Raw genomic sequence first — 7,227 nt, forward strand, 5'->3', positions numbered from 1 at the left:
GGAGGCGGGGGGAGCGCGGGGGAGGAGGAAGCCCGAGATGCGGGGTGGGGGGCGGGGTCCGCAGACCCTGCTCTCGCCCCCTCCTTGGAAGAGCTTAGCGGTCACCGGTTATTGAAGGCCTTGTTTGAAAAAGGCGGTATGCCAGCCATCGCCACCGCGGATCCTTCCAGCAGGCCCGCGGGGACTGCTATTCCCGCGTAACCGGTGGGAAAGCCTTCCCGGCATCAGAGGACGTTCAGCTGGGTTCCGGCTGTCGGTGGAGAAGGGGACGAGCAGCCCAGGCGTGGGAGGGAGACCCGGCACGGCATCCACGGCGACCTGAGGCGCCGAATGTCGTGGGGAGGGGGCGTGAGCGTGGCTGAGAAGGGCCGAAGGGTCTGGCGGGCCCTGGGCCTGGCTCCCTCCAACAAGCCGGCTGTCACAGGCCAAGATGTCCAGGGATTCTCTGGGTGGACCACCGTGTGACACGATCAAAGGCGGGAAGAAGACTGGAAGTGCTTGCCAGGATCCTAGCGGGAGGCGATGAGGGCCTGGATCTGGGGGTGGCTCCGGGAGTGGAGAGGAAGTTGAAGAGGAGCTCCCCGGCTCAGGCGATCCTCCCACCGCAGCCTCCCGAGTAGCTGGGACTACAGGGGCACGCTAACATGCCTAATTTTTTGATTATTTTTTTGTAGAGATGAGGTCTCACAATTGTTGCCCAGGCTGGTCTCAAACCCCTGGACTCAAGCGATCCTCCTGCCTCGGCCTCCCAAAGTGCTGGGATTACAGGCATGCCCCACTGTGCTCCGCCAAAAAGGAGCTTGTTTTAAAAAACAACGAAGTTTGTTTTGCCATAATCACAGATTCACAGAGGATCAAAAAAAGTAAACAGGAAAATCTCATGGACCTTTCTACTCAGTTTCTCCCGTGGTAACATCTTGCATAACTACAGTGCGCTATCAAAACCAGGAACTTGGCATTGATACGATCTACACCAGAAGGAGATATTCTGGAAGACTAACTGGTAGACTTTAGATAGAGCTGGCTGGGGAGGGGGTGTCCCAGAACCGGTATGTGCTCTGTTGGCTTCCCAGGCCTGCAGCCTGGATCCATCCCACCAGCTTTAGGCCGGACGCGGTGGCTCATGTCTGTAATCCCAGCACTTTGGGAGGCCGAGGCAAGAGGATTGCCTAGCCTATGGGTTTGAGACCAGGCTGGGCAACTTGGTAAGACCTCATCTCTACAATCAATAAAAATTAGCTGGGTGTGGTGGCATGTGCCTGGAGTACCAGGGTTGGAGATCCCAGGGTCAGGCACTTCCATCCCCACCCGGAGCCTGCCTCTCCTGACAGTCCAGGCTCGCTGGGCTCAGAGGGTCAGAAGAGGAGTGCCACTCAGAGGAGTGCCACTGCGCAGAGACTGGATGACAGACAGACACGCCCACAATCTTGGGTGAGGAAGCAGGTCCAGTCAGAGGGCAAATGGAGCAGTCTCATTTCCTTCCTTTTTGACCTTTGCGGGAAACTGACATTGACTCAGCTGTGGGTGGTGGGGTGGGGAGGGCTGCGACAGGGTGTCTGGAGCATCTCGAGGCTTTTCCTCCCTATCTTGTTACTTAGAACTGCAGGCCCAGTCAGGAACCACTTTCCCTCCCATCTAGAGACAAAGCTGTACTTTTTTTTTTTCTTTTGAGTTGGAGTCTCACTCTGTCGCCCAGGCTGGAATGCAGTGGCATGCTCATCCTTGACCTGCTGGGCTTAGGTGATCCTTCCGCCTCAGCCTTCCAAGTAGCTGGAACCACAGGCACGTGCCACCACACCCAGCTAATTTTTATTGATTGTAGAGATGAGGTCTTACCAAGTTGCCCAGACTGGTCTCAAACCCATAGGCTAGGCAATCCTCTTGCCTCGGCCTCCCAAAGTGCTGGGATTACAGACGAGCCACCACGTCCGGCCTAAAGCTGTACTTTTTTTTTTTTTTAATTGGAGTCTCTCTCCATCACCCAGGCTAGAGTACAGTGGCACACTCACGGCCACCCCAGAGTCTACCTGCTGGGCTCTGGCAGTCCTTCCGCCTCAGCCTTCCAAGTAGCTGGAACCCCAGTTACTCAGGAGGCTGAGGCAGAAGGATCGCCTGAGCCCAGGAGGTCAAGGCTGTAGTGAGCTGGGGTCACACCACTGCAACCTGGGCGACAAGTGAGACGACTCAAAATAAAGAGAGAATAATTTCATTCACATAGCATTTTGCATGTGACATTTATTGATCCAGGAGCTTTGCATTTAATTTAATCATCTTACATCCCCATCCCAAAGATTAGGCGACATGCTCTAGGTGGTCTAGGAAGTTAAGTGACCTTCCCAGGGACACAGGTGGAGAGTGAGCCTGGGGACAAATGCAGGTCTGACTGCAACCTATGGATGTGGGTCAAGAGGGGGCAAGAGTAGCCTCTCTTTGTACAGCTCAGTCTAGACTACCATATTCTTTGACATCCTTGAGTTGGAGTCTCATTCCATCGCCCAGGCTGGAGTGCAGTGGCACGCTCACAACCACCCCAGCGTTGACCTGCTGGACTCCGGCGATCCTTCTGCCTCAGCCTTCCAAGGAGCCGGAACTACAGACTTGTGTTACCATGCCCGACTGATTTTTGATTTATTTTAGAGATGAAGTCTCGCCGAGTTGCCCGGGCTGGTCTTGAACCTGCGGGCTCAGGCAATGCACTCACCTCGGCCTCCCAAAGTGCTGGGATGACAGTCTGAGCCACCAAGCCTGGCCCAGTTGACCTTTAAGACAGGTCAACTTGTACAACAAAGTGAGACCCTGACTCAATAAAATAAGTAAGTAAAAGGGTGGATCCTGAACCAGCAACATTAGGAATGCAAAGTCTTAGACTTCATCCCAGACCTGCTACTCAGGAACTCTGCAGGTGGGGTCCGGCAATCTGTATCTTAAAAAAAAAAAAATTATTTTGGAGACAAGATCTCACTATGTCACCCAGACTGGAGTACAGGGGCACTATCATAGCTCACTGCTGCCTCATTTGGCTTAAGCAATCCTCCCTCCTCAGCCTCCGAAGTAGCTAGGGCTACAAGCATGTGCCACTATGCCCAGCTAATGTATTTTTTAGTTTTGTATGTGTGTCTCACTATGTTGCCCAGCATGGTCTTGAATTCCTGGCTTCAAACAATCTTCCCACTTCAGCCTCCCAAAGCACTGGGATTACAGGCATGAGTCACTGCACCCAGTTCAGCAATCTGTATCTTTTTTTTTTTTGAGTCAGAGTCACTCCATCACCCAGGTCGGAGTGCAGTGGCACGCTCATGGCCACCCCAGCATCGACCTGCTGGGCTCCAGGGATTCTTCCGCTCCAACCTTTCAAGTAGCCGGAAGTACAGGCACGTGCTATCACGCCTGGCTAATTTTTGATTTATTGTAGAGAGAGGTCTCACCAAGTTGCCCAAGCTGGTCTCGAACCTGCAGGTTCAGTCAATCCATTCGCCTCAGCCTCTCAAAGTGCTGGGACTACAAACTGAGCCATCAACCCCACCCCCCCGCAATCTGTGTCTTAACAAGCTCTCTAATTGATTCTCATGTACACTAAAGGTTAAAAACCACTGATTTAAACTAATGTGAGCCCCAGATATATGTTATTTGCAGCTCCAAGCTCCTATTAGAGTGATTCTTAACTGTGGCTGCATATTGGAATTGATATAATGCTATATCTAAACATCACACCCAGGGATTCTAATTTAAGTGGTCCAGACTGGACCTGATGAAGATTTGTTTTTTTTTTAAGTTGGATTCTCCAGTCCAGCCTTGACCTGCTAGACTCCAGCGATCCTTCCACCTCAGCCTTCCAAGTAGCTGGAATTACAGGCGCGTGCTACCATGCCCGGCTAATTTTTTTGATTTATTGTAGAGATGAGGTCTGGCCAAGTTGTCCAGGCAGGTCTCGAACCCGTGGGCTCAGGCAATCCACTCACCTCAGCCTCCCAAAGCGCGAGATTACAGGCTGAGTCACCAAGCCCGGCTGTTGTGTTTTTTTGTTTTTTTTTTGAGTCGGGGTCTCACTCAGTCACCCAGGCTGGAGGTCAGTGGTGTGATCACGGGTCACTGCATCCTCGACCTCCTGGGTTCATGTGATACTCCCACTTCAGTCTCCAGAGTAGCTGGGACTACAGGCGCACATCACCATGGCCTGGCTAAGTTTTTGATATTTTTATACAGATGAGGTCTCACTATGTTGCCGAGGCCGGTCTCAAACTCCTAGGCTCATGCGATCCTCCCACCTCGGCCTCCCAAAATGCTGGGCGTGCAGGTGTGAGCTACTGTGCCTGGCCAAGAAGATTTGGTAAACCTTCGCAAGTTACTCAAATGTAGGTTTAAATTTGAGAAGCAGCCGCAAGGGATCCAGGAAGCAAATGCACGTATGTGTGTAAAAGACGATGTTCTCCTGGACCAGGACGGTGACTGCGGGGGCGGATGCTCAAATGGCCAGGTTTCGGTGACAGATAGTGTCGGGCAATGGGGTGTGGGCAGGAGCTGACGATGACAGTTGGCAGCTTGCACAGTGTCTGGACGGTGGTGCCCGTTCTGGGAATGGGGAGCACGGAGAAGACCAGGTTTGAGTGGGAAGATGGTGGAATGACGAGTTCTGTATTGGCTAAGTCAAGGTCAAGGGAGAAGTCAGGGTGGCAGGCAGACGTGTGGTTGTCAAGTTCTGGGGAGACAGTGAGGCAGACACAGCAGGGAGAGAGTCTTCAGCAGAGAGGCTGAAGGGGATGGCATGGTCCAGAGCCAAAGAGGGAGAAGGGACATGCTGGGAAAGAGGTTCTCTCGGCGGGGACCAGGAAGGCACCGTCAGGGAGGAGAAAAAAGAGGCTGGTGAGAATTCTGGACTCCCAGTGAGAGAGTGATTCAAGAAAGAGGCCCAAGAGCCTGGGAGAAGCCAGAAGAGCACTGCAAAGCGGGCCCTGGATTTCGCAAGGAGGGGTCAGTCCAAGGTGAGCTCAGTGAGAGTGGAGTCAGCACAGGGTGAGGCTGGGGTGCAAGGGAAGAGGCAGAGCCCAAGTGCAGGGGGCTGAGGGGTGAGAGGGTGTGGAGGAGGGAGAACAAGCCAGTGTAGATGAATCAGGAAGAAGCCAGCTGGAGGCACGCAGGGTCAAGGGGATTTTTTTTCTTTTGAGTTGGAGTCTCATTCTGCCACCCAGGCTGAAGGGCAGTGGCGTGCTCATGGCCCCCGCAGCCTCGACCTGCTGGGCTCAGGCGATCCTTGTGCCTCAGCCTTCCAAGTAGCTGGAACTACAGGGGTGTGCCACCATGCCCAGCTAATTTTTTTTTTTTTTGAGAAAGCAGGATTTATTGAGAGGACAGAAAACCCACAGTTGGGGGTTGCCCGCCCGGCTAATTTTTTAGAGAGAGATCTGACCAACTTGCCCAGGCTGGTCTTGAACCCTGGACTCAGGCAGTCCTCTTGCCTCCACCTCTCAAAGTGCTGGAATTACAGGCTTGAGCCATCATGCCTGGCCAAGGGGATTTTTTTTTTTCAGTTGGAGTCTCACTGTCACTCAGACTGGAGTGCAGTGACCGTTCCTGGTCACCGCCGCCTCGACCTGCTGGGCTCCGGCAATCCTTCCGCCTGAGTCTTCCAAGTGGCCGGAACTACAGGTGCGCGCTACCACGCCTGGCTTATTTTTGATTTATTGTAGAGACGAGGTCTTGCCAATTGCCCGGACATGTCTCAAACCTGCGGGCTCAGACAATCCACTCGCCTCGGCCTCCCAAAGTGCTGGGATTACAGGCTGAGCCACCAAGCCTGGCCAAGGGGATGTTTTATGGGGAACTTTCTGGCAGTGTGGGGGTGGGTACAAACAGCAGAGCACACATTGCCAGGATTCTCCCTTTCAGAGAGCCACTTCAAGCCTGTCTGCTGCAGCAAACAGCACATAAAAAGCTGGTGCACCTGCCGCCTCTGCAGCAGAGACATGGCCAAAAGCAGAGTCTGGCAGTCTGGGTGGGCACCTCTGAGCTGCTCACTAACCATGCAAGCTTGGTCAAGGGACTTCACCTCTCTGCACCTCAGTCTTTCATCTGTAAAATGGGCATGATAGTAATAATCTCTTACATAGTGTTTTATGACAGGCATGTGCGTATAAATATATGTCTGTATATTTATGAGTCAGGGTCTTGCTCTGTCACCTAGGTTGGAGTGCAGCGCCAAGGTCATGGCTCACCACAGCCTCGACCTCCTGGGCTCAGGCGAGCCTTCCACCTCAGCCTCCTGAGTAGGTGGGACTACAGATGGTGAGCCACCACAGCTGGCTAATTTTTTTTTTTTTTTTTTTTTTTTTGAGTTGGAGTCTCACCCTGTCACCCAGACTGGAGTGCAGTGGCTGCTCCTGGCCACCACATCTGCGACCTGCTGGGCTCCGGCCTTCCAAGTAACTGGAACTACAGGCACGCACTACCACACCCGGCTCATTTTTTAATTTATTGTAGAGATGAGGTCTCGCCAAGTTGCCCGGGTGGGTCTCGAACCCGCGGGCTAAGGCAATCCACTCACCTCAGCCTCCCAAAGGCACGGGATTACAGGCTGAGCCACTGAGCCCGGCTGAATTTTTTGATTCTTAAAAAAGAGATGAGGTCTCACTGTGTTGCCCAGGCTGGCCTCAAGCAGTCCTCCCGCTTTGGCCTCCCAAAGTGCTGGGAATACAGGTGTGAAGTGTGGCTGATATTTATAAACATATGTGTATATAAATTTACCTTTAAATGCTCACAACAGGCCTATGGGGTAGGTGTGAGGATTAGGCGAGTTAATATATACACAATGCTTAGCATAGTGCCTGGCACGTGGTAAATACTAGATATACATGCAATCATTTTTCTTATTTTTCTTTCACAGGAAGGTGGGAAATGGAAAGTCCACAGAAGATTCTGTCTGCTGTTTAAATTCTGCAAATGTTTCCAGAAGTTCTGAGTGTAAGGGGATTCCGACATGCCAGGCTTGAATGTCAGCTCCACAGGGAGAGGGATACAGCAGTGAACACAGTCTGCACAGCCAAGACCACGGGTTGGTCCATAATATGCCCTCAACAAATATTTGCAAAATTGATAAATGAAAGGATAAATGAAGGATTGGGGCCTCTGAGACCGTCCACTCCAACTCTCCACCTATATTAAGACATCTTGCCGGGCTCGGTGGCTCAGCCTGTAATCCCGCGCCTTTGGGAGGCTGAGGGGAGTGGATTGCCT

This window comes from Carlito syrichta, unplaced genomic scaffold (genome assembly GCF_000164805.1).
Source record: "Carlito syrichta isolate Samal-C Ts95f unplaced genomic scaffold, Tarsius_syrichta-2.0.1 Scaffold97166, whole genome shotgun sequence".
In the NCBI taxonomy this organism is placed as follows: domain Eukaryota; kingdom Metazoa; phylum Chordata; class Mammalia; order Primates; family Tarsiidae; genus Carlito; species Carlito syrichta.